The 16,522-nt window shown below is 50.4% G+C and overlaps 1 protein-coding gene across 5 annotated transcripts in view; it reads left to right on the forward strand.

Moving 5' to 3' along the window:
- The first annotated feature begins 3,441 nt into the window (after positions 1 to 3,441).
- The window catches only part of PPFIBP1 (PPFIA binding protein 1), a 101,934-nt gene continuing 88,853 nt past the window's right edge, over positions 3,442 to 16,522 (forward strand). For 3 of the 5 annotated variants that reach the window (XM_066568357.1, XM_066568363.1, XM_066568359.1), the window contains exon 1: positions 3,443 to 3,494. The gene's annotated coding sequence lies outside the window, so the exon portion shown is untranslated. Of the gene's footprint in view, positions 3,495 to 16,522 lie in introns of all 5 variants that reach the window. The other 2 variants (XM_066568354.1, XM_066568358.1) reach the window with 1 other exon arrangement.

The raw sequence follows: 16,522 nt of genomic DNA on the forward strand, positions 1-16,522 counted from the left end.
CAAGGACAGCACCTCTTCCATCAGTTCAGCAGCGGGCTCAGTGTGCAGGGCTTTTCCTCGTGTTTTCAAACACTGTGGGAAGAGCCAGGGATGGGACAGCCGAGGTCAGAAGTTTGACTGTTTTGGGGGTACAGTTTGGGAGCATTTTGTACTTCAGCTGCTCTGGATTATGAATCCTTTGGGCACTGAATCTCTCCTGTCCTTTTTAGGAAGGGATTGGAGGGGAATTTAAACATGAGGAGAAAGGTTCAGTTATGGATTTGACAGCTAGAAATTGTTTGTGCAGTGCTTTGTCCCGGGACTGAACATGGTGTCACACCAAAGCTCAGGGCCAAACCAGTTTGCTCTGCTGGGCATTTAACAATCAGGATACTTCAGGCAGGTGAAAACCAGGACAGCTTTGACAGCCCAGCTACAATAGCTGTTCAGAAGAGCAAATATTTTCAACGTAATGGCTTCTAACAGTATAACTGTGCTGCTGCTGCTGAGAGAGTGAATTCCAGCTCCCTCATGTGAAAGAAGCTCACAGGACAAAAGCACCATTTTCTCTGCTTATACCTCCATCTGCGCAAGGTGCTTTTGCTGGCACAGCTCTGCCTTCAGAGGATCTTATCACAGCCCTGACTGACACAACTGTGCCAGGAGAGTCAGTGGTGGAGCCCTGACCTGAAAACACCCTGGCTCAGCTGCAGGGTTAATACTTGGCTGGAAATAAAGAGAGGGAGTCACTGAGTTCACTTTCTGAGCTGTTCTGAAGTGAAAGCCATGCACAGCCTGGGTGGGAAACCATTGTTCTTTGGGAAGGAGATCCCTCAGCTCTTTCAGCTATTGTATTTTGGGGACCAGGTTTGATCTTAAGGAAAACCTTTGGGGCCCAACAAAGTGATGACTTTATTTACAAGAAGTTCTTAAGAATTGGCTGTGATGTACATGGCTTGTTATTGTGTTTCAGTGCCTTCCTCATGAGCTAGCACTGATAGAATCACAGAACTATAGCATGGGTTGGATTGGGGGGGACCTCAAGGATCATCCAGTTCCCACCCCCTGCCATGGGCAAGAACACCTTCCACTATCCCAAGTTGCTCAGAGCCCTGTCCAGCCTGGCCTCAGACGCTTCCAGGGATGGGGTAGCCACAGCTTCTCTGGGCACCCTGTGCCAGGGCCTCACCTGGCCCTGAATAGGGAAGAATTTTTTCTTAAAATCACCTGCTTTGTGATAGGGATTTTGGAGCTCATCTGCTCACTCCACTGATCCTGAAAATTAACTGCACTAGGACACTACTCCTGGCTGTACCACCCCGTGAGTGTGTGGGAGGTGGGATGTACTGCCCAAAGAAAATCCTGTTAGAAAGTGCACACTGCTCCTTCAAAATGCCTCTGACAGCTCTTGAAATACTGGGCTTAATGCCATTTATTGATTTGTAACCAGGGAGACAGTGCGTGCTCCCAGTGCAAAGTGATGGAAAAACTCTTTTCCTTCACCTCCTCATGGAATGAACAATGCTGGAAAATGCTCTTACTCCTTGTAGCCTCCCCAAGCCTTCACAGGAGGGACCAGCAAGTTGTTTGCCTTCTCAGAGGTTGCTGCATTTTCACAAAGGTGGAGAAAATCAACCATTCCTTGCAAACCAGCCTGGAGCAAAAAGGGCTACGCTCTTCTGGGAGATGAGAGATCAGCACACCAGAAAGCCTTATCAGAGATTTGTCTTAACTTGCAAAGGTATTTTCTTTGATGAAAGAATTCAAACAGTTGTTTGAAATGTTCTGTCTGCTGAGATTTGTTTTCAGAGAGATCTCTCTCATGCCTTCCTGACAAATGAAGCCCTTCTGCATTAGGTTTTTTAATAAAGATCTTCACTTTCTGAATTAAAAATTCAAAGCGCAAAAAACACAATCAAGAGAAAATTCCGTTCAAAAATAAAGGCTGAAGAATAGCAGATCCATATTTGTTCTGAGTGCTTGTTCTTGGGCAAGTCCAAGCCCAGCCATTTCAGGAAGGATGGAGTGCTGGAGTGGGATCCCTGTGATTCAGCCTGGTGTGACCTGGAGCGTGATCAGCACTCACCCATCAGCTGACTGCAAACTGGTAACATTTGCTGGAGAACTGATGAAAATTTGAGGAATATGGGCAAAAAGACCAACTGCAGAGCATCAAAACCATAGGTAGGCATCAAAGTTTTGAAACAGAGGTACTAGAAATAGAAGATAGCAAAGAAACCCAGGTATTTTAAAATTGCCTTTCTTTTCTCATAGTCTGAAACTTAGTCCTGCTGTTTAACCTGAAACACACTGGAGGTGTGTGGACAACGTGACAGGCTGGTAACTTGCCAGAAAAAAAAAGTTGTTTGGATCAACTTGTCCTCTTTGCAAACTGCTTAAAAAGCAAACGATACCTTCCCACTTTTGCCAGGAATTCAAAATGTTTGCTTTCAACATGTCACCAATACTTTTCCCATTTTGAATGTAAACTTCCACTTTGCATGTTATGGTCAGAAACAGAGCACAATCAAATTGTCTTTTCCATGAACAAAACATGAAAAGTTTTCTCTAACCCAGCTCTTGGAGAAGGGATGGGAAGAAGAGCTTTGAGTCAAATCCAAACAAAACTGAGAGTTAGTTGGCTGAACCCCTTGGTCTGATACTTGTAAGGCTCCCCTGCTGAAAGAGCAGCATCTCTGGCCTTTCTGCCATGGAGCTGGTAAAGCCAAGGCTGGTTTTTGGCGTGGCTGCGAGGCTGTTGATGGAGTGCACTGAGTTCCTTACACTGTATAAATGAGAGTGTAACGCTCGTGCAAATGTAGCAAGGATCGGTGCATTAAAACCTGCACCAATGCTCAGCACTGAGGCAAAGCGCTGGCATGGGTGCACTGCAGATTTAACCAGGGTGTCACTCGGTGCCGCCTCCTGCCAGCTGCAGCACCGGGCTCGCTGCTCGGGGGCCGCGGCCAGACCCCTTCCCTTGCCGAGGAGCGATTCGGGGGATCTCGGGCCGCTTCAGCACAGCAGACACTTGGGGACATTCGTCGGGATCCCGAGGTGGGCAGGGAAGACCGGGTCCCGGGCAGAGCACCCTGGGCTGCTCCCTGGGAGGTAGCGGAGTCGCGGTTCCTGGGGCTGTTCTAAGCCTGGACGTGTCGCTTGGTACCAGGGTGAGGTTCGCGCCGCGCTGTTCGGTCACGGGCTGCGCTCCGTGATCCCTGAGATCCTTTCCAACCTCAGCGATGCTGGGATTGCCCGTGAGGGGCACTGGGAACTCGGCCGCTCGCACCACCCCACGCCGGCTCCCTCATGGCCGGCCCCAGCAGCGGCGGCGGGCGGTGCCTCGGCCGGGCGGGGCAGAGCGGCGGCTCGGGGCCGGTCCCGGGGCCGCGGGCGGAGCGGGGCGGAGCGGGGCGGGCACCGAGCGGAGCGGCGCGGGCGGGACGGCGGTGGGGGCTGCCCGGAGCCGGCGGAGGCGCGGCCGCCCCGGAGGGCTCTGCGCGGTTCGGCCGCAGGTAAGGGAAGTTCGCGGGACCCGCTCCGAGACCGCTCGGAGCCGACTGCGGCAACTTGGTGTCCCGGCGGGATGAGCCCCGCCGTGCCCTGCCCCGGCGGCTCTTCCTCTGCCGCCGCCAAGGCCCGGGGCCCCGGCAGCGGGGCCGGAGCCGGCCCGGGCCCGGGGACGGGAGCGCCGCGTGTGCCCGGAGCGGGGGACAGCGAGGGGGCAGCGCCGCCACATCCCGCCAGCCTCTGTCCCCGCTTCGTGTCCCTGTCCCCGCGCCCCGCCACATCCCGCCAGCCTCTGTCCCCGTGCCGTGTCCCTGTCCCCAGGCCCCGCCACATCCCGCCAGCCTCTGTCCCCGTGCCGTGTCCCTGTACCCGCTTCGTGTCCCTGTCCCCGTGCCGTGTCCCAGCCCCCTGTTCCCCCTGCGTGTCCGTGGTCCCCCCTGCATGTCCCTGTCCCCCCGCCGCCTCCCAGTGCTCTCAGCGCTCCCGACCTTCTGTGCCTTGTTTCTGTGCCGGACCTGAGGGAACTTTTCGGGAAGTTCTGGGGAGAGGTTGGCGTTCTCCGGTTTAATCTTTCAGGCTCTAGTAGGACGCTTCAGGCACTGGCGCTGTGAAAGTGCAGTTATGAGTTTTATCTAGAGCTAACAAATGTGGTTTGATTTAAGGCCTGGGGTTCTTACATCCTGTAATTATTTTTTCGAGGTCTGTTTCTGTTCGAGCCGTGACTTCTCCCGGCTGAAATCGCTGTGCTCGCTCGCAGCGTGGCTGGGTGCAGCTGGAGCTGTAAAAAGCTGCTTTGCACCTCCGTGGCTGTTCCTGGGGGGGAGGGAGGCTTTGCTGTTGGACGCTCGGCTGTGCTGTAACACGTGTGTGCTCCCTCGTGTGAGTGAGGAGCGCAAGGAAGAGTTCCAGGCTGGGCTTGGCTGTGCCGAGCCTTCAGAGGCTCTGCAGGCTCTCCTCTCCGCTCCGCTCCGCTCCGCTCCGCTCCGCTCCGCTCCGCTCCCCGCGGCCCGGGCACGGCCACTGCCAGCAGCACCGCGGGTCGGCTCTGTGCGACTGCACCGGCAGCGCGTTGAGCAATACAGGAGTCGCTGCATTCCAAAAAGTAAACAGCAGAAATGGGTCACGGAGTGGGAATATTCTCCATGCTTACACCGTGGAGCTTTGGGAGGGAGATGTCCCAGAGTTTCAGCTCGGCATTTATTGCCTCTGTTAAAGGGAGCAGCTGTATCTGGAGGATTTACATTTGTGAAGGATGTAAGTAGAGGTTTCAGTAGAACTGGTGCTCTCAGCATGGCAGGTTGGTTTGGGAGGTGTTCTGGAAAGTAGGAAAGCAGAAATCTGCTTCAACTCTCTGTTCCAAGTGCAGCAAAGATTTTGGCCTCTGAACTTCTTCAGATCACTAAGAAATGAAGAGCCAGAGCACTCCCTACTTTAGCTTATTACCCATCCCAGTGGAGTTTTGGATTTAGCACAGCTTCTTGAAAAGCTGTATGAGAGATCAGCTGCTGGCAGTGACAGTGACTGTCAGTGCTGTGCTGTGGTGCTCACACATGAGGATTGATGTTCCCATGGCAGGAGGGCAAAGTTGGTGTTTGCCTGGCTGTGAAGGGGGCCCTGAGGAGCAGGTTCCCTCTTTGGCAGCCCATCTCCTGCCCTGAGCCCTGGGATTCCATCCCTTTGCTGCATCTGGGTGTAAGAGTTGTGCTGAGGAATGTTGAAGTTGCTTTGTCCTGTGCACTTGTGTCTGCAGCAGATCCAGGCTCTTCTTGTCCCTGACACTCAGGGTGGAGCACCTTGAAGCCAGGACTGTCCCGTGGGGCAGGAACCGTGGTGAATTTCACCTTTTTTCCTCCTTCGATGCGAGTCCCGTTTCCTTTCTGGGTTGTGCTGCCAGGGCAGTGTGACACACACCGCAGGAAGGAGAGGGGAGCCGCTGGAAATGTCTGCGCAGGTGCAGGGGAGGCTTTGCCTGTGACCCGTGGCCACAGGAGGGTAATTGTTAACATTCCTGAAATGACAGCCATTCCCAGGAGACTGAGGTTGCCAGGTGGTGCTGCTGGCCTGGCTGGTCCCGTTGGTCCCTGGATGAGCAGGACAAAGTCTGGTCACTGCTCACTGGCCAGCTCAGGGTGGCCTGAGGACAGGCAGAGCTGTGAGTGAGGAGGTGCTCGTGCAGTGTCCTTTAGGAGGTTTAGTCTCCTGAATCCATCCAAGTGGGGCTTCTCTGATGTTTCTTTCCCCACCTAAAGGAACACTTTCAGGGAAGTGGAAATCCTTCCCCTGAAGAGCTTTGAAACCAGCAAAGGTTTGGTCACTTTCTTCTTGCTGCGATTGCATCAAACCGGGCCTTTGGCTTGCTGAGCACCAGGGAGTTGCTGTGAACTCCTTGGAGGAACTGACTGAGTTTCTTTGTTGTGCTTTGTGTGTTTTTTTCTGGGAAGGTGGAGGGAACATGGAGAGGGGCCTGGATCCCAAATCTGGGACAGATGTTCCAAAAACACATCCCTGACTCCTGAGGTGGTTCAAAAGGAGTGCAAAACCCCCAAATGCCTCTGACTGGGGAGTCTGCTGTTTTGCAGTAGTTTTTTAACAGAGAAAGTAGGAGCCAAATATTAGGCAGGATTTAGGTGGGTGATAAAACATCCTGTGGTTTTAGGGGTGGTCAGTAAAGCCCCTGTCCCACTGCTGAATTTGCATGCCCTTCCTCAAGGAGGTGCTGGTAACTTTTGCCTCAGCTGCTAAATGGTGATGTGCAAGTTAGGTTGGTGTATCTGAGACAGCTTCTTCTTGCACTTACCTTGGTGATTGTCAGGGCTTCAAAGCAAAACTGAAGTTATGTGGCTGCTTTCAATTATGAACTGACCCATTTCTGCCTGGCCAAACCACATCTCTAAACTTACAGAAGCAAGGAACAGGTTTATTGGAAGGTTCAGGCAAGTTTTGTTGTGTTCACTCCTCTTGAGTGGAATGTGTGCATGCAGCTGTGCATTAAGGATACAGAAAAACACTTAATACCTTCAGAAGTAAAACTACTTAATACCTTCCTGTACTTAGGCTGAACAGTGAACCCCTTCCCCCATCAGGAATTGTGAGATCCCGTTAGTCATCCCATTAGTGACTTTGCTTTTGAATCCAGCCCAGGAGAGGTGAACTACCGTTTCCTTGCCTCGTGCTTACTGCTGGTGTTTATGCCCACATATTTATTTAACATTTACTATAAATTCCCAGCCTGCCTGAGTGAAGACAGGGTGATTATTTAATGACAGCTTCAGAAATCACAGATAGCCCCTTGTAGATGTCTGGCTTGCAAGCATTAACCTTTGCATCACACAGAAAAAGCTCTGTGCTATTCCCCAGAGATTACATTTCTTTCTCTGTGTTTGGAAAAGTCAACATCTAATCCAGAATGAAAACTTGGTCCTCTTAGAGGTCAGTGTTGCTCTTGCCATGTGTTTGTTATCTGCACTTGTTGTGTGTTTCCAGTTTGAAGTGACTTCAGCAGAGATCACGGTAAGTCCTGACATCTCTCAGTAGGTCTCTGGTGGGATCTTTGCTTTGGATCTTTCTCTCCCTAGGGAGGGTGCTTAGCTGGGAACATACCTTGAGATGTAGGGAATGATGCATTTTTATATTCTCTCCCTTTTATTTCCCCTCCTCTCTCTCACAAATTGACCTGTGTATTGACTCAGCTCATACTGAAGACAGTGGCTGTTTGTTACTTTTCTAGTAGTGCTTGCTGCCAAAACACAGTACTTTATTTGTGCTTAAAGGATGGAATTTTCAATTAATAATCCAAGCATCACACTGGATTCACAGTGTGATGGATTCACAATTTGCTCAGGCTGTGTATTGCTCTTGCTATGGGCACATACAATTTCCTGGTGTCCTTTAGCTTCCAGAGCACTTTGTTCCTCTGTGACTCTTGCAGTACATGAGGAAAGTGTGCTGGGTTAAAGCTTTCTCCTTTTTCCATTGGCTGGCCTCCTGTTTCTGTTAAAAGGCTAAGATAAACCAATTGTGTAAAAAACTGATTTCTTTCCTCAGTGGAACTATATTTAGATACAAGTCTTGCAGCCCATTGTAGCCGAAGCCTTTCTGTTTGCTGCCCCTGCCGGGTCATCTTCATCATTAATCACAGAATCACAGCATTTGTTAGGTTGGGAAAGACCTCCGAGGTCAATGAACCCAACTTTGACCAATCCCTACCTTGTCACCCAGCCCAGAGTACTGAGTGCCATGTCCAGTCCTTGCTTGGACACCTCCATGGATGGGGACTCCAAACCTCCCTGGGCAGCCCCTTCCATGCCTGACCACCCTTTCCACAAAGAAATTCCTGCTGATGTCCAACCTGACCCTTCCCTGCACAGCTTGAGGCCGTTCCTCTTGTCCTGTCCCTTGTTCCCTGGGAGCAGAGCCTGACTTCCCCTGGCTGCCCCCTCCTGTCAGGGAGTTGTAGAGAGCCAGAAGATCCCCCCAAGCTTCCTTTTCTCCAGGCTGAGCCCCTTTCCCAAGTCCCTTGGCTTCCCTTCATCAGACTTGTGCTCCAGTCCCTTGCCCAGCTCCGTTCTCCCCTCTGGACACGCTCCAGCCCCTCAGTGTCCATCTTGCAGTGCCAGGCCCAGAACTGGACACAGCCCTTGGGGTGAGGCCTCCCCAGTGCCCACAGCAGGGGGACAGTCACTGCCCTGCTCCTGCTGGCCACACCATTGCTGGCCCAGCCCAGCAGCCATTGGCCTTCTCGCCCACCTGGGCAGGTGCTGGATGAGGTTCAGCTGCTATTGACCAGCACCTCCAGGTCCTTTCTGCTGGGCACTTTGCAGCCACTGCCCCAGCCTGGAGCGATGCAACGAGGGAGGCAGGTGGAGAACTTGGGAAATGTTGGGCTGTGTAATCCAGCCTTGCCAAACCAATATATCTGCTGGCTGTGAGTGCTGTGAGCTCCTGCTGTGGAGTGCTTGGTCCCTTCGTGCTGACAGAGCTGATATTTCTGGAGAGAGCTCCTCCCCAGAGCTGCTGGCTGGGGGAATTGTTTGTGGTAAGGTGAGGATGCTCCTGTTCCCTTCTGTGCCTCTGCCTCATTAAGCAGTGCAAGTTGTGTCAAGGAACAGCACCAGAGGCCACTTCAGCAGTCTCCGGCTTGTGCTGTTTGAGAGGAGATAAAAATAACAAACCCAGTGACTTTAGCAGCCCTTGGCTTACATTTTGATGGTAATCCCTGTTCCAGCAGGCACAGGGTTGTAATTCTTGCAGGAATAAAATCCCCTTGCCAAATGGTACCTGTACACAAAAGTCTCTGAGGTCAGGTGTGCTGATGCAAAAGTTAGTTTGCACTTGCATGTCTCTTTATGGGCTTTTCCCCTAAATATTTATTAGTGGAGAACTGAAGGCTGAGACTGGAGCCAGCTGCTGCAGCATCTGGACTCCCAAGTGGAGAACCCTGTGCTGCCAGCCAGCTGTCAAATTGTGTCACAGATGGGAAAAATCTGATAACCACTAGTGTGAATCAGCATCTTTGAAATCCAACAGTTCTCATGGCTCCAAATGTGATGGATTTGGGAGGAGAACTTTGCTTTCTTGCTTTGTTACTGACACATCAAAATAAGAGGAAAGTATAATGGTCTGGTCTTCCCTGCCTTGTCTCAGACTGATCAGTTCTGAAGCAAAAGCATGGGGGAAAACAGGGCATATTTTATATGTCAGTGTAGAACTAACCCCACATAGTTCATGGGCACTGCTGTGGTTGTGAAGGGAGATACAACACACACAGTTCATAGTTGGTAACAGAAAAATAACTGCAAAATAACTGTAAAAGCAAACAAACTGCCAACCAACCATTCCCCCAACCTCCTCATTCTCAAATCTTTCCCTTGTTGTGCTCTGTTATGGAGGAGAGAAACAAGAACACACATGCATTTACTCAATCAGCACCAGGATCTGTTCTGGGGACAAGGGAGGGCAGTTCCTTTCCTTGGTGCTGTGGCAGCTGTGCACACAGCTGTCCATCTGCTCTGTCAGCAGGCGTGGCCATGGGGGTCTGGTTCTCTCCCAGCTTTGTGTTTCGTGGGCTGAGTCTGTCCAAAGAGTCAAGAATAATCCAGAGAGGCTGTTTTGCTGAATCTTGGCTTCACATTTTCTCTCTAGAGTGTGTGTACTCATTAGCTACAGCCAGGTAAGAAGTTTTGACAGAACTACAGCCTTTGTGAAACATGGGAAAGGTGTGAGCACTGTTGAAGGAAATTAGCTATTTAGACTAGCCCGGGTCATGTAGAGTATATGGCATGGGGAGAAGGACCTGCATCCTGTTTGGAGGCTGGTCTCCATGTTTTTGGGTGTCATGAGGTTGGCATGTGAAGATGTCTGTAGGATCAAATTAAGGTTCTGCAGAGTGTAGTGCTGCTAATTAATGTCTGTCTTGAAGAGCAGGTGAGAAGAGTACCTTTTTGTGAGAACACCCTGAGCTGTGGATGTGTTTCCAAAAATAGTTATATTTTTTATAGTTATATATACAACCAGATCTCACCTGATTGTAGCCCTTGTGGTCTCGGGTTCTGTGCAGCTCTGCCATGTCCTTACACAGCTTCCATGCTTTGGTAAAAAACCCTCTGGCCATATGGAGACTGTCAGAGTCTGTTCTCAGGCTTGGTTCAGGTGGGCTGCTCCTATGGTAGAAGTGCTGTGGAGACGGGAAGGGAGCAAATGCTTGGGATCTTCTCAGTGTGAGGGTGAGTGTTGTAGCCGACGCCGCTTCAGGTGAGCAGGTATTCATAGATGTCAGCTGTGTGGTTGTGTTTTGCATGATTTTGGAACATTTCTCAGGTCTTGAAGCATCCATCTCCTCTGTTCTCCTGGTTTAGGTTTTAGACCTGTGCTAAAAGTAGGATGGATTCATCTTTGTCCATCCCCAGCCTCAGGGAGAGTGTGCTGTCTCTGAGAGCTGCTGTGTGCAGGATGCTGGGGCAGGCAAGGGTTGGGGTGTGGGTGAGGTTGTGGCTGTGTGGGAGCAAGGAACATTCCTGGTGCTGGAACCTGCATTCCAAGCTGGAAAACATGTGGGAGGTGGTGGTTTGATGGCCTTGATGCTCAACCTTTTTGCTCTCCCTCGTGCACTGGAAGCATCTCTGGTAGATTTTGTTCAGGGGTGGGGGAGGGATGGTACACAGAGCTTCCTTTGGAAGAACCAGACAGAAATTTTATCCTCCCAGGAAAAGCAAGGTGCTCCATCCCATAGCTGACAAATCCATTGTGTGATCTACACCCTGGGGACCTCTGTGTTGCGAGGGGGAACCCCCACATTGCAGCTGGAGGCTGAGGCAGCCATCCTTAGTGACTTCCCTCAAGAACCAAGTTCAAATGTCTGTTCTCCTGGACCTGGATGTTCATCATAGGCAGTGTCATGGCATTAGTGGCCTACAGTGAGGGAGGGAGGAGGTTGGAGCAGCTAGGGCACACTGAGTGTTCCCCACTGCTGCCCACAGCTGTTGGTACGGTGGAGCAAGGGTCTTGCTGAGGAAGAGGGGGGGTGTGTTGAGCAGCTGATCTCCAGGAAAGGCTTGTGGCAGCTGACTAGCTCCTGGTGGATTCAGGTTCTGGCTTTGTTGTAGTATCCTCTGTCCTGCTTCCAAACCAGGATTAAGCCAAGGAAAATATTTCTTTACTCTTAATTTAAATCCCTGGGGAGTTGATTTTGCATCAGAGCAGACTTGAAAAGGCTTGTCAGTTGTATCTTAGAGCCATCAGCATTTTTTCCCCTCCACTTAACCAAAGCTGGTTTAATTTGTGACAGCACTTTTAATTTGTTATGTTTGTAAAAAGAAACATCACAGGGGAAAGTTCAGAAATGCATATTTATATTTCTTGCCTGAGCTTAAATTGGTTCTAAAAATTTGATTTGTATTTTTATAAAGAAAGGCTGGATTTTTTTTTTATATCACACAATTTTTGTTTGGTTTATTGTTTGTTTTCTTCTCCAGAAGGAGCATATACTGGCTTACCTTGGTGTCCATCTTCTCTTGGATGTGAAACATGTAACCAACAGGTCATAACCAAAAGCATCTTCTCAGAGGTTTCCACACTCATGGTGGAGCTGGTGTTGGACCTCCTATGCTGTGCAGGGCCACTGCAATCTCTGATGGTGCTGGACAGAACTGGATTTTCTGGACTATCTTTAGGATGTGCAGTGGGACTTTGGATGCTGTGGGGGAGTTGCACCACTCCCTGCCCTCTCCTTGGGAGGACTGGAGCCTGTGCTAGTGGAAGATCCTAGGGAGGTGTGTGCCCTGCCCTGGGTGAGTGGGAGGCCTGTGGCTGGGTTTGGGGTGCAGATGTGCCTCCCTCCCTCCCCAGTGCCCTGGTGGGGGCATGCAGCCATCCAGCAGCAGTGGCTGAGGCTGGGACTGTGCCCCATGGTGTGGGGACACTGCAGTCTCATGGCTTGCTGCTGGTGGCTGGTGTGACCAGATTTGTGGTACTGCTCTAATGCTGGGATGCTGCTGGCAGTGTTGGGGTGGTGGAAACATCTGGGAGCAGCTGGCTGTGAGATGGGGTGAGTCCTGGGGCTTCCCTGTGGCATTGCCTGTCCTCAGCTAGCTTCTTGGGGAGTTTAGAGGATGGTTAGTTCTTCCTCCCTTTCAGGCCTTCACAAGAGTCAAAAAAGCAGCATTGAAGATGTGGCTGCATTTCTGGATGGCCATTAGGTGGACAGGGCAGTCATGGGTTTGTTCTGCAGCAGCAGCATCTTGGTCTCTTTCCATTTGCAGAAGAGCTTGAGTGTCTTTTGGTGAGCAGTCATGAGGCTGTAAACAGCGTGGAGATGAGATTTATTTTCAGGGTGGTGCTGGTAAACTTCCTGCAGCTTGTGGTAGAGATAATTCTACAGGTTCTGGCTCCATTTTTGTGGCTGGGTCTAAGGTGAATTTAAGAAAAATGTTTTGGTTGAATAGGCTTTCCTTTCTGCTTCATCCAAAGGGAAGTATCTGTTCAGAGCCTGATCTGTTGTTCTCATTACTGAGGGTCTTTCTGAGCAAGACCTAAATCCATGATTATTTGCATGTCTTTATCTGTGTGACACAGGGTTTTCCAGGTCAAGTATCTCATATTTCAGACTTCTCTGTGTCTCCTCTTCTCATGGTGTGCAGTCTTCAATCTCCATATGCAGGAATGATTTCTCTTAAAGGGTTAGTAAGGTGAAAGGTATTTCTCTTGGCATCATTTTGGACACAATCAGCTGCTGAGCTCACAGCATTGGGCTGTTGTTGGAAGGAGAGTGAAATGCAGAGCTGTCCATCACAAAGCTGTAATGCCTGCTGGGGGTGGAGATGGGGCACTGATTACCTGCAAGGGGTGTCAGGGATGAGATTTCCATGTAACCTGCTCAGAGGGAGAGGGAAACATCTTGTAGCCCAGCATCACTATGAGGATGGAGGCCCTCCATGCCTCCAGAGAGATTTGTGGGTGAGCAAAACCACAGCCTGGCCTTGGGGAGGGCCTCCTTTTCTGCGGGGTGATGGCAGTGGTAGCTGGAAATGTTTTTCCTTTTGGAGTTTGTTGGAAGACAATCCCTGTGACATGTGTGTATGTTTACCTCCTTTTTTGCAGAAGTACCAAAGCAGGACCAGGTTCAAGGCTATCTTTTGCGAGGAGCCTCTGGGCTGATGTCTCCATCTGAAATCTGTTCTGAAATTTTCTTCAGCTTGTTGCTCTCAGACCTCACAGTGCTTGAAACTCCTCCTCCCTTCCCCACTCTTCCAAGGAATTTTGCAAAGAAATCAATAGCTGTCTAGTTATGACAGCAAAATGAAAAAGGCTGTAACGTCTCCATAGCTACCTAAAAAGTACTTGTAAATTGCTAGTGGAAGAGAGTGCCCTGGAATTATCCCATGCATTCCTTGCACGCAAACTGAAAATCGTTTGCATTAGTTAAGTAATTGCTGCAAGCTTGTCCGGTGAGCAATGTTTGCTTACTGCAATAAATTTTTGCTCCTTAAACCCTGTGAAGCTAAAAAAATGAATTTGTTTAACATAGAAAATGAACTGACCTGAACTCTCTGTAGATGAACTGATTGTAAATGGACCAGCTTAATCCAGCTTGGTTTTTTCCTCGTGTTTCATGTAGCATCTGAAAAGAGACAGCTTGTGGCAAATTAGCTAGGGTGAGACTACAAAAAGATTGAATTATTCCTGTTTGAACAGTTCCCAGCATGCGAGCACTTGCTGCTTGGCTTGCACATCATCTGGCTTGCCAGGGCTGATGTGATGGAGGTGAAAGTAAATAACCTCCAACTGGAAATCTTGCTTTTGCTGTAAATGATGATTTATTCATTCACCAGTGAAAATACCACAGAGATATGATGAACAAAAACTGCAGTTGCTGTGTGTTTGGCTTTCTTGCAACAGATATCTCTCCCTGTTGTGTTTCTGTGCAGAGAAGCTGTTTGACACTCTTTCCTGTGCTGTCCTAGGTAGTAATTTTGCTCGTGGTGGGACCTGGTGCTGTGTGGAAATGCAGTTGTCAGAACAGAGGTGTTTGCTTGGCATGTGTGTGTATGCCTCACTCTGGGCCATGGCAGCAGAAAAACAGGTGGCAGAGTTGTGCCTGCCCTGTTCAGGCAGGGCTGAGCTGACTGGAGCACCTGGACGTGCTGGAGGAGTTGGAACAAGGGGATGTTTCTGTAGGGGCTTGCCTTGATATGCTGGTGTTTATCCATGCCTCTTTTGGAGGGGAAGGACTCTGCAGTTTTGAGAGTCACGATATAAGAAGGATTTGAAGCTCTCAGACAATGTCCAAATGAAAGTTTTAGAGATGGTGAAGGGCTTGGAAGAGAAGCCCCATGAGAAGCAGCTGAGGGCGCTTGGTCTGTTCAGCTGGAGAAGAGCAGGCTGAGGTCAGAGCTCACAGCAGTTCTGCAGCTTCCTCACGAGGGGAAGAGGAGGGGCAGGCCCTGATCTGTGACCAGGGACAGGACCTGGGGAATGGCTGGAGCTGTGTCAGGGGAGAGTTAGAGTGGATCTCAGGAAAAAGTTCTTCCCCCAGAGGGTGGTGGGACACTGAACAGGCTTTCCAGGGAATGGAGAGCCCCAAGTCTGCCAGAGCTCCAGGAACATTTGGACAGCAATCTCAGGTGCAGGGGGGCATTCTTGGGGCTGTCCTGTGCAGGCCAGGAATTGGACTTTGATGATCCTTGTGAGTCACTCCCTACTCAGCTCATTCTATAACTAAAAAGGGTAGGGAAGCTACAGCACACGTGGTAGTTTGGGATCAGCCACCCATTTGTTTAGGACAGTGTATCCAGATGGACTGCTGATGCTAAATTGGAATTTGGCTGTGATATTGCAGTTAATTTCTGTTCTTACTAAAAATGTTCTATATAATTTTCCTATGGCTGTGGTAATTAGGCCTGGCTTTGCTGTTGCACATGGTGAGGGAACAACTTTTCCATTCCTCAGATCCAACTATGTTCATGTAGCTCCTGCAGAGTGTGCATTTAGGAGCAAAACAGGGAGTCTGTCTCTGTTTGTCTGTTAAAAGGGAGGAATGAGGTCCTACCACCTTCCCTCTGAGCCTTACTTTGTGGTCTCTTTGCCCTAGGATGTGGATGCATTTGTTAGTGAGGTTACTTGCTGTAAGCAGAGTGAGAAATAGGAGTGCTTTCCATTAAAAACCTCCTAGAGCCAATGAAAGTACCATTTCTGCTTCTAGTCAGAGTTCCACCTTGCATTGTTTGACTTGCCACGTGTTTTTGGAAGAGAGAAGTGGTTGGGGATGGAGACCCAGTGATGGTCTAAATAGAGATGCCCGTCCTGTTGTCCCTTTTGTCTGGGCAAGCTGTTGGGGGTATGGCTGGGGAAGGGAGGAGGACACCCTGGTACCAAAGGGATGGTGGGGTTTCTGCTGCTCAGGTCCTTGGGCATGGAAGTGAGGGGCAGGGAAGCAGGGCCCCCAGAGAATGTAGGGGGACTGGACTGGGCTTGTTGGGTGGTGAGAGCCCCACCTGAGCTGCTGCAGAGCAGGACACCCTGCTGGCCTTTGAAGCTGGCAGTGCCGCCTGCCATGGGGTCCATCTTCTCAGTGCATGTCCCTGCCCTCCCACAGGCACACAGGGAAATTCAGAGTGCTGTAATTTGTGGTGTCCTTCCTTCAGTCCTGCCTGTCTTGCCTGTGCTGCAGAGTTTTGAGACAGATGTTTTCCTCATGCCTGGATTTTGTTGGTGTTTATACAGAAGTGTGAGGGCAGCCAGAGGTTCTGCCGGGTCTGATAAAAGCCATACGTGAAATTAATCCAAATTAAACTGTTAGTTGTTCCCTGATAAACAGGAAGTTACAGCACAGACTCAACATGTGGCATAGCTTTGAGACTATGAAAAATGAAGCATGAATCCTCCTCTGAAAGTTGGCTGTCCCTGCTTGAGGCCTGATGAGATTTTGAGACAAGCCAGTACGCCAAGCTCGCTGTGTAGGCGTTTGTGGGAAATGAGGCAGATTTTTGGGAGGGGACTATGGGTACAGGGAGGCAGAGGAGTGCTGGAGATGAACTAAAGTAACTAAAAATCTGTGGGGCTGCTCAAGGTGAATCTGTGGACCTGCAAGGTGAATCTGTGGACCTGCAAACTCCTCCCTGTGGAGGAGGGAGAAGTCAGGCTGTGTGTCCTGCTAGTGTGGGCCAAGCTGGAGCTGCTTTGCCTGCATGATGGGATTTTGTGTGCCAGTCTTTATACCAGCATCCTCCTGGTGCTCTGCAGCCATGGAGCATGTGGCAGCCGGGATGTGGAAGGCAGGGGAGAGCAGTCTGGTCAGGGCAGCTTTCCAGTGAGTGGGTGACAGCCCTGTTCTTGTTGCTGAGCCTCTGGTGGGGCTCAGGAAATGCTGGAGATTGATTCATGGCCAGACTCCCAATGGGAAGCTTGGCATTCCCCAGGACAGTGTGAAAAACGTGTTGCTGGGACTGTCTCTGGCCCTAGCCCCCTTTTCCAAGCTCTGGGGTGAGGGTGTTTTGGACATCCCAGCTGTAGTGGCATTAAGGAGCCATTGTAGGCTGGA

Source organism: Molothrus aeneus, chromosome 32, assembly GCF_037042795.1.
Source record: "Molothrus aeneus isolate 106 chromosome 32, BPBGC_Maene_1.0, whole genome shotgun sequence".
NCBI classification, from domain to species: Eukaryota; Metazoa; Chordata; class Aves; order Passeriformes; family Icteridae; genus Molothrus; species Molothrus aeneus.